Below are 16884 nucleotides of genomic sequence, written 5' to 3' on the forward strand. Positions count from 1 at the left end.
GGGCAACAGATCAGTGGGATAGGGAAGGTGGCTTGAGTTAGCTTTCAGTTGTAGTACTTGTCCTCCTGTTTAAGATTCAGGCGCATCGGTGAGGGTTGAATTCAGCAAATAATGATATACATTTCAGTTTCAGGCTTGTTGCTGTTGTTTTCTGACTTGAGTGGCAGGTGACATCCAGGAATAGTGACTGTTTCTTCAGATGGTAGGAAAGTAAGTACAATGGGTGCATCTGTCTTCAGATAAAGAGACCTACTATGTCGTAACAGCTAACATTTTCACGCCACAGTTTATTTACCCATTTGCTTATTTGTATATGTATTTGCAAGCCTGGAAGGTGGACAGGTGTTAGACCATCTGTACACTCAATAAACCCAAGTTATTATTGCTTACATTATTCATTAGTTTGTTTAAAATGCGCAGTGTGGAATTTCTGATGCAATTATGCTTGATTGCCAGGCAACTTGACACAGTGGGCCTTTCTGTAGTGGCAGTGCAACTCTGGAGTTACTTTATTTAAATGAAACCCTGTGTGGGTTATTATACAGCTCCAAGATCATCAAGGCTCAGAAATTACCATAATTGCACCTTTTTAATTAGATGAGCATATAACATCCACAATGGGCATTCTGGTGCATTAGTAGTATAATCCTGTTGGCAATTAGGTGTGCAAATTTTGTTTGGGTTGTCTGTGAAATAAACAATTGGACTAATCATAAAAACACATGCTCAGTGAGGTTGTGACTGTCACAGAGGGATTGGTGCGCTTTGGAAGTGATAATAGGATTGCCTCCCCCTTTCGCTCATGAAATCTAGGTAAGCAAGCCTCTCATCTGTCCAGGTTTTCACAGAGCTGTCTATATTGTGTCTCAGAGTGTTGTTTTTTTCCTTATGGAGTTTGTGGTTGCTGGTGGATTGCTGGGATGAGGGGAGCAGTGAAGTAACTAAGTGCTGTTATACAATTGAGTTGAAGACTTTATACCTGTGTGATATGCAAGGTAATGGCAACCCACTTGAGTAGTGTAGGGGGGAGGCAGGTGGTGCAGATAATTAAGGCTCTGGGCCTTTGGTGGCCGGATTCTGGGATGCATTCCCCATCGTCACACATATGCTTTCTGAGTGGGGAATTGTGGGGAAAGTGCAATTTCTGACAGATTGTATTCGGGTCTGTGTTTCATAGCTCTGACTGGCGGTAACTTAGAGGGACTGTCCCTGCCCTGTTAGGGAGCTCTACAGCATGTGTATATAAAAAAAAAAAAAAGTTTGTCCGCATGATGGTAGGATCCGTTTGGTGGACTGGTGGCTTGTTTTTCAGGCATGGCTTAGTTTTGTGTTCTGCTGAGAGGATATGCTGCCCAGCTGTACCTTTTACTTCCAGGTGTTGGTTCTTCACAGTGTGGAGGTAAGGTTCCGGGGATGTTTCACGGGCTTTCAGGTGCATGAGTTATAGTCATTCACTGTGCACGCACAGTGTGGATTAACCATTATGGGGGGAGGATAGGATGAAGGATTGGGGCCTTACCTCTTAACGGTTTAGATCTTAGTAGAATATACATAAGTTAGTTCAGGGTTCCAGTGTGAAATATTTACCGAGATGCTATGTGTACATTATATGCTCTGATTTCATGTGCTGTAAAATATTTAATAATGAATTGCAACCATTTCCATGGTAGTGACAGAGCATAAGTCATGCTTATGCAAAGCATACGTTCATTCTATATTTTTGTTCAGGTTCTTTTATATAGTTACCAGGTTTGTAAGAGCAATATTTAATAAATGACAGGAATATGTAACAGCAATGGTGTGGACGTATGATGTCACATTGGTTATCTCTCGACTTTTTTTTTTTTTTCTCAAATAATTTTTTATTTTTCCAAATAAAAAACAATACATACATACAAAAACAAACTATTTACAAAAAAAAAATATACCATGCTACTTTATATGTATAAAGGCAGAGCCGAAAAACTGTAAGCATGAGATAATGCCACCCCAAAGGGTAAATCTAAAAGAATGACAAATAAAGTGTGGAGATAAAACATTAGTCACATAAAATTACATCCAAAAGACATTTCCATAGATTGGTGAAATAAACTTTCTTACTAAGACCAAGAGTAATGAGTTTTTGTGCTGATATATGTTTAATTGCCATCTCTTTGAAACCCTGCCAAGACATTTTTGTGCGATCCATCCAATTATTAGTGATGTAGAGTTTGATCAGAGAACAAAAAGTGATTAAAATGTGCAAATGTAATTTAGGCATCTTGAATAGTGGAATATTTAATATGGCTGTTTCCCATGAGAGTGTGAAACTGTAGTAACCCATTTTTTTAGTCGCACTTTGAGAGAACACCATAATTTACAGGAGTGGTATTATCTCTCGACTTTCTAAGTTTATAAAGTGGAATATTTTAGAAGTTGTCCCTATATTGGGTCATTGTCCCACATTTGCTTAGGAATGTTCCCTGGTGAGATAGAGGGATGACTGACATGTGTTTTTTTTTTTTGCTTTTGGAGTAAGTGGACATTGCTGCCCTGAGGTAGCAGAAGAGGCAGATTTTAGCAAGGGATAGGGTTTGAGGCTAATCTGTTTCAATTCTTATAGATGCAAGGTGATTAATTTGTTTTCTTTTGCAGGTTTTGGAAGTACGAATTTGAGTGGGCTTTGGTTGGTGACATGAAGGAAAGGGATTTGGAATTGATGGAGGCTGTATCAATGGATGTCCCGGTCACTTGGGGTGCTCAATGAGATTAAAGATGAGAGACTACTAGTGAGCAGCGGTCAGTACCATGATGAGATGGCTTCAAAGGTTATGGACTCTGCTTGTGTGGATGTTTTGATGGAGTGGTGCATAATGAGGTTGCAGGGTGGAGGTATGTTTGGGGCAGGGTAATACAGTGCTGGAGATTGTTTATAAAGACTTTGGGGTTTACAGGTGGGGTGGAGTCGCAACAGTCATAGGTTCATAGGAAGCTATAAGGTTAATCATTTTAGGGCCCTTGTAAGCTAGCCAAGTTCAGTTTCTTATTTCTACATACTGATTCTATTGTCCTTCAGGAGTTACATGGGTGGAATCTCTAGGGTGTATTTACATTTACCCATGCAATTGTTTTGGAGAGGGCTAAGGAGGTGTTTTGCCTGATAGGCGGTCGGTGTTTTTTTCCAAACATGGCATTTTTGTGGGAGACAGCTTTGTCCCTCAAGCAGGTTTTATTAGTGTCACATATCAGGTTAAGGTTTTTAGAGTGAATAACACACGTACTATTTGACTTCTGCCTTGGGCTGGCAGGAGGTGTTCAGTGTAGGTATGACCTTACGAGAAGATAAGGTTTGAGGGAGCATTGTGGGTATGAGGGTGTCCTGGGGGTTGTTTGTTTGTCTTTCGGCATTTCCTGGTAAGGGGTCACCACAGTGAAACTCTGGTCCGCTAATGATTGGCAGTAGATTTTTATGAAACGCCGAGGTGCCAGCTTGATGCCCAACCTTCAAAGAAGGCATGTCCATTTACGCACGCATGTCTTTCGAACGCTACCCAACCACGGGGAGGACATGCATACTCCACACAGAAGGCACTCCCAAGCCAAGCCGAGAACCTCTTGCTGTGAGGTAACAATGCTACTGCCATACTACCGTGGCATGAGGGTGTCCTGGGGGTCATATGTGGAAATTTATATTTTGTTGGCTAAGCAGAAGTTAGAAGGCTTATACAATGAATTTGTTTCGGATTCTTTGCAGGTAGGACATGTTTACTTCCATAACCGATACAAAGGTAACAAATGGAATGAAAGGTTTGAGACGAAGCTGGGGTCAAGCAGCCGATTAAGGATGTTCTTCAGCTTTAGGATTACTGAAGTTGCATGTCAGCCAATTTAATTGGGTTGCTTTGGGTACGGGTTAATAAGTTAGTGCATTTTATTATTGTGTTGTCCTTGGAGCAATTCACTGGGATGGCTTTTGGTACAGATGGATAGTGTTCATCATGGCGATTTGCTCCTGTTTACAAATGTTATGGGAGGAATGGGGTTGGGAGGCATAATGGGGGGGGGGGTTGTGGCTTGAGGGATTGTGAGACAGAGGAACAGTGGGGATGCTGAATATTTTTCATTTTAATCTGGTGTAGGTTTAGCTGGAGTTGTTGGGGTTTGGTGTTCATTTTCATTTGTGTAATATGACAGCGATATGGATGGTGTTCATGTTTGAGTTGTCAGGTTGTGTTAAGGTTAAAGGCTTACTGCAGGAGTTTGGGGCACCTTTTATAAGTAGAGCATAGTGTAAGGAATTGCTAGATTGGTTAAATGTGTGTTTCAGCTGTTGGTGGGAAGGCCGTTTTGGTTAGAAAAATGTAGTTATTTGTCAGGTGGGGGAGCAAGCTAAGACAGTTCAGTTGGTCAAGAAGGATTTAACTGTGAGCACTGGAGTAGCACAGGTGGCAAGGCTAAGTGAACTTAATACATCTTGGTTGGTGGTTCATTGGTTTGAAAGTGTGTGGTAGGTTGATAGTGTGAAGACTGACAGACTTTGGCCATTGTCAAGATAAGTTTTTGTGGCGAGGTTTAGTGTTGGGAAACTGAGGTTCATGGGGTTCTAGTTTCTGGCATTTATTTTAAGGATGGATTTTAGTCATTCCAAAGGTAGATTGTTGGTTAGTCAATGCTAGGATAGTAATTGTATTGCATTGTATTTCTCTGCATATACAGGATAGCTGGTGTCATGGCAGGATTGCTCTTAAATTGATTTTGAATGGAAATTTCAATTTGGTCATTGTTATATACATTGAGTGGAAAATAGGGCTGCAGTGAGGCAGATGGTAGGTCATTGCTCTTGTGCAGTTTCAAGTGGCATTGGGCTTAATGTTCGGGACTCATTATGATAATATCGGCAGTTGGAATAAGTGAGACTTTAGCTAATATACATAAGTTCAACAAGGTTATTTATTTATTTATTTCCAGTTTGATAACCGGGGAAGTCCACTGGGCCCGAAAGCCCGTTTTCAGTGGAGGCCCGGGGAGAAAAGCTCCATGATAATACATTACACACAAAAACACAGCAGAACAGATCTAAACTAATACACACAAAAACACACTCTGTTCTAATAGCATAATACTTTAACAATTTCCAAACAAGAATGAGGTGCATTGGGCACTATACATAAGAAAAAGATATATTAGTGCAACTGTGAATGTTAGTAAAGTAGGAAAGGAAAGGAAATTATAGATAGAGTTTGAATGCAAGAGCAGGGATGCATGGGAGAAACGAATAAGAAGCAAAGAAATTAAAGGAGAGGTGTCAGAAGAGGATAGAAAAAGAACAGATAACTAATGTTCAAATTGTGGTTGAGTCCAGGAGACCACCTTGAGAAAAAAGTCAAAAGATTTAAGGTGGGAGTAAGCATAGCACTTGAAGGAAAATAAAGGGTTTATTCAGGGAGGAAGGAGGAGATAATGAAGAAGAGAGGGGAGCTAGGGAGAGAGTCAGAAGAAGGGGAACCAGGGGGGTGGGATGGAACAAGGATAAATAGAGATCTAGGTAGGAAGTATACAATTACATTTCCAATTTTGGAAAAGGTGAGAATGAAGAAGAGATATAAAGTGTTCATAGTTTGTAGTGGCTCTTAGAAGGGAAGGAAGTGAGTTCCATTTTTTTTGGTTTTTTATGGTTATTGATTTCATATAGGAGAGAGATCATTGGATTATTTTAACCATTTAGTCAATTGCTGGTCTTGGTGTTTATATGACAATGCTTTTGGGGTTGATGACAAGGATCCAGTTTGGCTTAGAGAGGATGGCAGATACCGAATGATGTTTGGCTTCACCTCTCGTTTTATGGGTGGTTTAGGTTGTGGAAAATTTGGTAGGATGGTGGGGGAACAGCATGGTCATGCTGGTGGGAGGAGAAGAGGGACAGGCTTGCCATCTTCTGTTCCCCCTCTGGTGGTTGGATGTTCATTTCAATGAGTTGGGAATGGAAAGTGAGCAGTTGGAGACTGCTTGATAAATAAATAAGCGAGCTGAGGTAAGGACGCTGCTTATTGGTTTGGCAGTTTAATTCAGTAAGTAGTAAATGAAGTGAGTGATGGGACACTGCTTCATAAGTAAAATAAGCAAGCGGAGGTAAGGATGCTACTTATTTGGTTGAATATGTAATTTAATAAACAGCACATAAAGTGAGTGGTGGGATGATGCTTCATACGTAAAGTAAGTGAGTGGAGGTATAGACGCTGCTTACTGGGTCAGGATGAGTGAAGTTATGCTGTCCTGATTAACATTACATGGATGTTTGTGCTCTGATTAAAATCAGCTATACTATGTTCAGTTGTAATTAATAAATATTGGTTGATAAAGTTATGTTTATGGACATTTAATAAATGTCATCAAACAACATTCGGTGTGCTGTGTTTATTGAAGGGGACCGGGACAATGGATATTGAAACACTAACGCTAAACCTCACCCCCAATTAAACCAGAACATCTGATGAACTTATTTGTACATTACCCTGTCTTTTCCAATCATGCAATAATGAGAATGGTGTTCATCTTTCAGTCACTCTATTACAGTAACCTGGAAAACTATTCCTGAGTCCACACAGCTTCCTCCTTCATATTACTGAATCCCTTTAAAACCATTATCAATTTTCTAATTCATCATAACTCATGTTGTGATCCTTGTGTTTGCATGCCCACTACTTTGCAGTTATCTGTCTATAGAATCATTAATCTCTTTAAATGCTAACAAGATCTCCTTTAAATAAGTGCATACTAGTCACTTCTGTGAATTACCTGATTTGCCCTGAAAGCTACAAGTAAAGGCATCCCTTTATGCCGATTTATCTGATGTCTTCCTTTGTTGTTTGTACTGTTTAATGCAATCATTTGCTGGAGGTATTAAATAACAAGTTGTGGTTTTGTACTTTTAATCAGAATAAAATCTCCTGACAAACAGTCTGGATATAGTAAATCAGTACTGCATTTCATACTTAATGTTATCTCTCTCTCTCTCTCTCTCTCTCTCTGTTCGTATTGTCTTAATCTTAATACTGCCATTTTCTCTCAGGCTGTTTTTCCTCTAATTTTAACAAAAGTAAGAAAATCTATACACAAATAAATAAAAAAAGAAACTATGCACACTGCATACTTTCATTAAGGGCATGAAAGAGTGGTACATTCAAATGTGCAAGAAACACTGAAAGTGTGTATCTTTATCATTTATGGCTGTGTTCTTCCCAGTTCTTGGCAGTCTGCTGTTAGAAGACCCAGAATTACAATTTGTTATATTACCTCTAAATTGTGATAGTATGCTATAACTGCAGCTGTCTGTCAGATTGCCTACTGAGAGAATGTTTTCGAGTATAAAATGTTTTTGTTCCTTTTTTTATCTTACAGCCTTTCATGTGATTAAAGAAAAGAAAAGCTAATCATAGATATGGTGCCTCTACAAGATGAGTCACAGCAGATGTATTGTAATACGAATAATTTGAAACATTCCCTGGCCTCAATCTCCTGAAGAGGGAACAATCAAATGGACCTTAGCTTGGAAAAAGACACCATAAAGAAAAAGAACACAGTCCTCAGCACTGAGAATGATTTTAGTGAAATAGACTGGTTGAAAGAGAATCACTGTAATATAAGTGATAACAAAACCTTAAAATAAGAAGGTTAAGCATAAAATAATTAAATGACTGAATTCAAGCTCTCTCGGCAAAGAAATAGTATTTCCGTATGGTTTTGGTTGCAGGCTTCATGGCTAATGTGCAGACAGACAATCTTACAGAGGTAGAAATACATGAAAACAGTGTGAAATATTTATAACTGAAATGGTTGCCCTCTTCTTATGAAGTCTGCAATGATGACATGATAATGACATAAGGAATGTAAAAATAATATGTATACATACATATATATATATATATATATATATATATATATATATATATATATATATATGGGATCCGGACACATGCTCGACTAGAATATGTCCAAATCACAGAATATCAAACACACATACACAATAGCGCTTATCGAAAACCGCTTCTGTGTATGTGTGCCTGTTTCGTAGATCAGACTACAGTGCGGGTAAGGAAAAATACCCTTTTCCCCCACTGTAGTGCGATCTCGGAGTGAGAATATTAAAGTGGGGGGGTGTGGGGGCCACAGCCCCCTACATGGGGGGGTGCAGGGGGGTGAAGCTCCCCTGCAGAAATGTAGATTTTTTTGAACTACACATACACGGAAGCGCTTTTCGATGTTAAGCGCTTTCGTGTATGTGTGTTCAATGTTTTGTGATTCGGACATATGCTAGTAACATATATAATGAGCTGGATTCAGAAAGCTGATACAATGTGCTAAAACCAACCATGTGTGCATTGTGATGGGATGTCCATATGGTAGCACACCATTTTGTATTCAGTAAGTGGCTCTACACAACATGTAGAACCACACAAACACAGTAAACATTGTGTCATTCTAATTGCAGCATACGCACCTAAACTGTATACTAATCGACCAATCCAGGATGGAGGACCTAGTCAACAAGGTTTAAAGCAATTGTGTAAACTCATTCTAGGTTTTACATGATTCTGAAACCTATTGGAATACAGCCATAGAAACTACTCTACATGGAGGCAATGTTAGGGGCTGCTTTTGCTTTCATACATGTGTATGTGCAACAGGCCCAAGTTTATGTTGCTGCTGCAGCTAATAGACCTCAGCCAAGAAGGAGAAGAGTGTTCCCACCCTATTTAACTTTTCCTGGTCTGCATGAGGTGGAATTTGTAGAGTGCTACAGGGTGGATAGAGGTGCATGACAAGAACTCTTCAACCTCTGCTATCCTCAACGGAGAGCAAGGGCAAACCAAGAGGAACCAATAGTGGAGATTAAGGTATGTGTAGCATATAGAATATTAGCTACAGAGACCAACGGGGGATATGTTGAGGGTGTCACTGGCATCAGCATGCAGGATCCTACATCAATTCCTGAATGCTATGCTGTAACATGCCAGTGATTACATGCATTTCCACCATACACCAGAAGACAGAGCTACAACTATGTAGGATTTCTACCCTGTAGCACAATTCCCTGAATTATTGGGTGACATAGACTGCAAACTTATTGAAATCAAAGCACAACCTGGCAAACAGGGAAGGGTGTTCATAAACAGAAATGGCTTCCACTCCATTAACTGACAGGTCATGTGTATTGCTAAGGAAATCATCCTGAATATGTGTCCTGGCAAGCCAGGCAGTTACAACTCCCATATCTGGCACAACTCTCAACTGTATCAAAGGTTTTCCAGGGGTAATATCCCACAAGGCCATTAACGGGGGAATGCAGAGTATGCACTCAAGCCATGGCTGATGACATCCTCTGAAATGCACTCCACTCACCAAAGAATGCTATAATGAGGCACACACTCAGACAAGAAATGTCATAGATTGTATGTTTGGGCTGCTGAAGTCATGATTCCAGTGCCTAGATACATCAGTAGAAGCCCTGCAGAACAATCCCTGTACTTGTGCTGAATTTTTCAATATCAGTGGTAGCCTTCATAATATTATCCTGAGAGAACAGCTTCAGCAGGATCACCAAGGGGAAGAGGCACATATCCTACCACCACTGGCAGGGTCACCACAGCGGAATGCAGATGTGGAGCCAGAGGGGGTAACCACCAGCTGCTCTGGGTGTAGGTAGACATAGGCATGCATAATCTGTCTTTGCCCTAGCCAAGAGACAATTGATAGCACACCTGCTTACTATGTAAGGAGGCGCAACTGTTATCCTATGCACAGATATACAGTAAAATGTATTCCAGACAATGCTCCCAACCTTCACTTATCCATGTAATGGCTGTGTCCTGCAAGCATCACACAGTGTGAGCCCCAAATTAAAATACTTGTATCTGCTGGACAATCAAGGCAAGTGTTGAACTTGGAATATGAAAATAAATGGCTAATAACACAAATGAATGGTAGATGCTTGCACAATTTTATTTGATAATATAACTAAGTAGCTGGTGGGTTATTTTTACAACAATGACATCAATATGTGACAGCAATAACTCATGTCAATAGATGCATTCACTATCAACTAATAGGTCTCATGAATCAAAGCTACACACATCATAAAAACATGTAAGAAACCACTACAATTCTAAAAAGAACATCATAAACATATAAATAGCAAGCACTATTAGCTATGCACCCTGGGCATCAGATAAAAGACTTATGTATCCCTGAATCCAAAAGATAGAAGTTCAGGGATTTGACACAGTTATCATCATTTCACAGGGTGTTGTGGGGGAGGGGGGGCAGGAGGCCAAGACTGACACAAAAGGTAATGATGTGTATGAGTAAGACAGGCAGGTAGAAATTTGGATAATGTATCAAATGGCTGCTGAGAAAAATGAGCTGACACATGTAACTGTTATGTGTGTGTTTCTGTCTGGACAGTCAAGATGAAATGTGTATGAGAGTCTGAAGGAACATAGCCAAGCTCTGTGCTAGCTCCACATCCTGGTATGGTGAGCAGATGTGAGCTGTGCATGGTAAAGGTAACAGTTAATCATCATCATCATCCCAGATTGCGAGAACTGGCTCTGCCAGGAGTTACACTGGCATGTCCATGTCTATGGTCAGATGTGGTGCTGCTGCCTGACCATAATAGATGTCTACTTCATGAACTCTCCTCACTTGTATGCCCAGGACCATGACCCATGGCCTACTTTATCTGGGTGTGGACACCACAATTACTGACAGGGCAGTGGAGGTATTGCCACTACAGCAAAATTATGAGGAATGGCCACATTGGCTAACATCAGATGATGATGCTGACCTATATCCACATGGATGCTGTCCCCCCTCTCAGCAGATGTTCCATCACAGATACTGCCTGTTCCATCATGTCATTAATCTGATCCTAGTAGAATGTACCTGCTCCTCCATTATTGCCCTAAACATATGTCGAATGGCATATAAAAACACACCGGCATCAGGTGTGGGGTGGACAGTGTGCCTCCTCTGAATACCCCTAACAACCCTGTGTGGCACCTCATCCACATTTTGGCTACAGCTGTAGTCAATCGGCAATGAAGCCACAGTAACCTCCCTACCCAGATCAAGTGTGTCACCCTCCACCTGTCCAATATCTGAGGGCTCAGTAGAATAGGTATGCATAGGCCTACTGACTGTGCCCAACAGAAATACAGGGGATGGCTGAAAGTTAACCTCAGTATTGCATTCAACCTCTGTACCCCCTGACTGTGCCTGTATTTGGCCAACATCATCAGCAGAATCTGCCAGTACTTTGACATCAGGTAGTGAGAGTACACTTCCACTGTCAGGATAACCTGTGATAATAAGCAACAAAGACATGAAGAAAATTAATACCTACACTAAACATTTAAAATAATTTGTATGATAACAATCTAACACTGGTCACACTATCACAGATGGTACAGCAAAACACACGCAATACTCATTACACCAACCTCACATATACAAATAATCTGACAAATTTTCATCAATAATCCAAGAAAAATGTTTGCCTTACCATGTGCAGATGCCTCCACACGTGGTAGGGAGGATGGTCCTGGAAGAATTGAAGCAAGGTAAGGATGCAGTCATCACAACTGCAATAACACAGGGGGATAGTGAATACACAATTTTTGCCTATATGTCCATTAGCAATAATTTTATCTGAAACTTGACTGACACATCAACCCAAAGCCCAAAAGGTTTATCTGGAATTAAAAAAAAAAAACACCAAGAAGTATTAGTTATTTTTTCTATATTTTACTATACAACCAAATCTCAGAACTTGAGATACATAAGCTTACCTTGAAACTCCCCCTGGCACATACGTGTCCTTCCAGAAATACCAGCAGCAACATCAATTGCATGTTGATGTGCAGTTTCCACTTAGCCTTTTGGATCTCTGACAGTGGACAGGAACTCTTCATTTGGTGTCAGTAGTGGTTCTGTAACAGCCCCCCCCCCATAGCCAGCTGTTCACAGGCAACTGCAGCTGCTCTCTTCTGGGCTGTCAAAATCATATCAATGACTGTAGGATGCGCCTGATCATAAGTCCTGGTGTGCCTGCCTACAGCATTCACATAACTGATTATCTGGTACCAAATCTGCATTCTGTCAGCCATACCCCCACATCCTCTCTCAAGCAGAAAGGCACAGTGGCACCTGAATGCCTGCACTATAACGTCATTTTCAGAGTCACTGAAAGGGGCTTTACCTGGACTTGTACTGTTGGGTTCCATAATTCTATGGTACATAAAACAGAGAAGGATACAACACATAAATATCATACAATTAAATTCATGCTCATATACACATATATATTTTCAGCATTTAGCACTGGAGAAACATATTTCAGTTATTAGAACTGAAGGTTATGCGGTTGTACCATATCACACTCACACACAAACCAAAGTTTTTGCCAAAAAAAGAAATGCCACTTTAGTAATGTATTATTTATCATGGACATAACAGGATCACAATTCTAGGAGCTCACATCTTTAAAGTATAGTTTTGTTGTGGCAACACACAAATGGTACTTGGCTCCTCCAACTCCAAAAACAGGCAAATGAAAAATTTGTAGAAACCAAGGAATACCACATAATTCAATCGTTATATATGCGTTCAACACAATTTTCATAAATGTGTATCAGTCACCTCTCACTGTGCCTGCACTCTTCTGGAGGTGCCCTCCAGCCATCTTAGAAGTATAACACCCTGTATCATTGGCAGTATAGTACATTACATTTCCATGAAGTAACACAAGCAAACTGAAAGATAACCAGATTTAACAAAATAACGTGTAATGAAAGGTAATAGCCTGTCTATCTAAAACAGAAAAAGCCTTCCCAAAATGCCTATGCCATCAATGATATATAAGAATTGTATGCAAGTAAAAGTGCTACTCACTAATGCATGTATATAAAAAATTTATTTGCAACATATTAAGTAATGTAGAATGCATTAAAAAAATGCAGTCAAATCTTAGCATGATCAAAAGGAATAGCAATTGTTCTATGTCTCCAGATATACAAGTCTCCTCACCTTCAAGTTTGCTAGCTACATGGTTACCTTCTTATAGTGTAGATTCAGGAAATTGAGCATGGTGAAGATACAAATGAGGTGTGAACTCATTAGAATTGCTGAATCCCAAACTTTTGACTTTGTGTAGCAGGTGTAAATATAGTGTAGGTACTACCTCTATGTTAGTTGCTAATAGACTGCAACTGTGAATAATTAGTGTGAGGAAGAAGGAAGGCAACACAGCTATTCAGACTACCTTATCGCCAGTGGGTGTGTCACCCAGGATACACTTGCAAAGTGTAGAAGTAACTGTAGCAAGCTTTGAAATGAAAGTGAATAACAGCACATAGTTTGTATTTTTGTTCACTAATAGCTAAACTCTCCTGCCTTTGCCTAAAACTGTTTTTTAGTGTCATGTCATTTTTTCATACAGTCAAAGGACAATGATACAAAATGCCATATAGACTGCATGTCTGAGAGTGCAGTAAAAAATAAAGAAGAATGAACACAAGACAAAAGATAAAATATAACTGTGTTTGTACAAACATTACTCATAACTGATTGTGTGATCGTTCGTTGCAAAAAAATCTGTTTGTAACATGTACAAACAAACAAATGAGAGTGTACAAGTATATATGCCTTGTTAATACTGTGTAGGAAATAAGACTTGCTTTTTAGCACATTGATTTGCTTTCCTTTTGCACAGTTGTTTCTGTAGCATACAGAGGTAAGACACTCCTAATATGTTTGTTAGGTTATTTGTACAAAAGTTAAAATCCAGAGTTGTGTAAAAATCTATAAGTTGTATTAAATTGTATTTTGTAATATTGTTTATGTTTCCTTTTTTAAATATTAATATTTGCATGACACATGGGCAGCCACGGTGGTGCAGTGGTGCAGCGGTTAGAGTTGCCGCCTCACAGCAAGAGGTACTCCGGTTCGATTCTTGGCTGGGGTGCCTTCTGTGTGGAGTCTGCATGTCCTCCCTGTGGTTGCGTGAGTTTCTTGCGGGTGCAACAGTTTCCTCCCACATCCCAAAAACATGCTGTAGGTGGATTGGACACTCTAAATTGGCCCTAGGTGTGAGTGTGTGTGTGTATGTGCCTTCTGTGAAAGGTTGGGTGCCGGGCTGGCAACTCGACACCATAAAACTCCACTGCCAATCATGAGCGGACAGGTGATCCACTGTGGCAACCCCTAACCAGGAAAAGGCCGAAAGAAGAAGAATATTTGCATGACCCATGGTTAAGCCCAAACACGGTGAGATGGATAGATAAATTAAAATGAATGGAAGTTGCTGCTATGACAAGGAAAGTATGAATTACAGCTGTGCCACAAGTCTGTGTGTAGCATATCTGGTAAACATAATGAAGCATAGGATATGTAGATCATGGTTAAGTCCCACATTTATATTTTAATAATGAAAAATAATAAACACTTTTTACAAGAATAATACATGCTGAGCTTTGCCTGTCTCAGATTTGCATTGCTCACCTCCACACAAATACAGCATAATGCCCCAGACAACAAGCATATATTGGCAATTTTGGAAAAAGAACATTGTTTCATCTTTTGTCTTCCATCACACAAACATGATAAGTGTTGTGCAGCAGTCAGCATGCTTCCACAACATCTGCAGGTCCACAACACCTGCAGACAAAAAGCAGACATTGTCAATTTCAAAGAGATACATTGTTACATCTTGTGCGTTCCATTGTGCAAACAGGCTAAGAGGTGTTGCACAGAAGTTAGCATGCATCCACAACACTAGCAGACTTGTAAATTTCTAAAAAGGTAAATTGTAACACGCATGGCCTTCTATCTTGCAAACATACTAAGCAGCATTGGGCTGTGGTCAGCCCTCATACACCATGATGAGTGTAAAAAACCTGCAGCTCCTGTCTAGCTCTACCTGTGGCAATAGGTATAAGTTTCTGGCCACAATACAGGTGAGCCAGAGTTCTTATCCAACAAACTCCAACTTTTATTAATCACATTCAACTGCAATTTATATTAAAATTAACAATATAAAAATAATTATATATAAGATAACTATGTACAGTAAATGGATTGCACATACACATGATATAATATATACATATATATATATATATATATATATATATATATATATATATATATATATATACACGCACACACACACACACACACACACACACACACACACACACATATATATATATATATATATATATATATATATATATATATATATATATATATATATTATATGTCTGTGGTTATCAGTACAATTATGGTTCTAAAATTAAACATTCATTTTCTGAACTTGCATATCACATACATATATGGTTAACCACTCAAAACTTTAATGTGTATATATAACTAATGACGCATATGTGACAAACGCATCCTCAGTTGCAATGAGCAATCTGAACAGTAAAGACTGTAAAAAATACACTTGTAGCCCAGCCTTCCCTGTGGCAACTGTTCATGACCGCAACCCAGGTGAGCCAAGCTCTTACAACTTTTTATCAATGCTGTTCCACTCTAATTTATTTTAAAACTATAAAATTATATAAAATTATATAAAATTATAAAATTATATAAATAGAATTATACATAAAAATTATTATATATAGCAGTAGATATCAATGAATTATATGTGTGACTGAGAGTATACTGACAATTTTCATATACATATGACTGCATAAACCAGGACTTTGTCAGGTAACGCACATACATGGTTAATCACTATGTGTCTATATAATTAATGAGCATGTTGGACAAACACTTCCCATGTTTCAAGGAGGTAAATACACCTATGTAGAAGATTATGTATTGTCTATTTTAGATAAGTTTGATTCCCACATTGTACAAATTGCTTTTATCAGTGTGTAAAGCCACCATAAAATATTTCAGGTCATAAAACTACATACATTTCTGAAAGGTTAACTCTCTAACAGGTTCATCACCATCAAATTCGTAAACTAATACTAACTGTCACATTACCCTTCCTCAACCATAAAATGGTTTCCTCTCTTTTCTGACATTGTTGCTCTCCATTTAACATTCTGCAAACGTGGTTGGCATGGCTGTGTGTGTTTGTGCACTAACTGTTAAATGCGATATCACAAACTGAGGGGAAAACACTTTAACCTTTGCTGTAAGACCTATGCAGACACAGTAGTAGCAAAAAAAGAAGGTGCCCAATTTAGGGCTCAAAGATGGGGTATTGAGAAGTCCAGAATATTCACTGGGCTTCTTGTAAACCATCACAGCTTTAGGCTGTTGCAGAGGAACTATACCAGGTTTCATTATTAATCAGTGGCTTGGAATAGTCTTGCCAAGGCATTCTCCAGTGTGACTGCCATTCCGTGTGCTGGAGAGCAATGCAGGCACCACTTCAATTACCTGAAAAGGCATAAGCAGGCACAACTCAACCTGTGGCTGGATGAAGTTGGGAATGTTGATATCCCACAGCTGTGTAAGTATACAGATAAAGATATTATAAATTATAGCCAAAGCTGGAGATAGGCAAGACTGGTATGCATAATGCTCTTCTCTTTTTCTCTCCTTTGAATTTTACAGCTATGCAGAAGTATGCAGTGAGCAGGGAAACTCATGATGATCATTTAGGAAGACAATGAGAAGCAAGAGGTATATTTGCAGTACAAAATAATTATTATTGTATTAAAAGTATTGCTCTTCTATACATTAGTAGCAATGTATGCATACATATCTTAACTGCAAATTCAAGCATGTATGCTTCATTCTGTAGCTCAAGGTAATTGTAGGAGTCAATTATAATAGTGTATTCAGATATTACAGGTTCAGATCCCAGTCTGTAGTTTTAAAAAATAA

This window comes from Protopterus annectens, chromosome 4.part0 (genome assembly GCF_019279795.1).
Source record: "Protopterus annectens isolate FY-2018-M chromosome 4.part0, PAN1.0, whole genome shotgun sequence".
NCBI classification, from domain to species: domain Eukaryota; kingdom Metazoa; phylum Chordata; order Ceratodontiformes; family Protopteridae; genus Protopterus; species Protopterus annectens.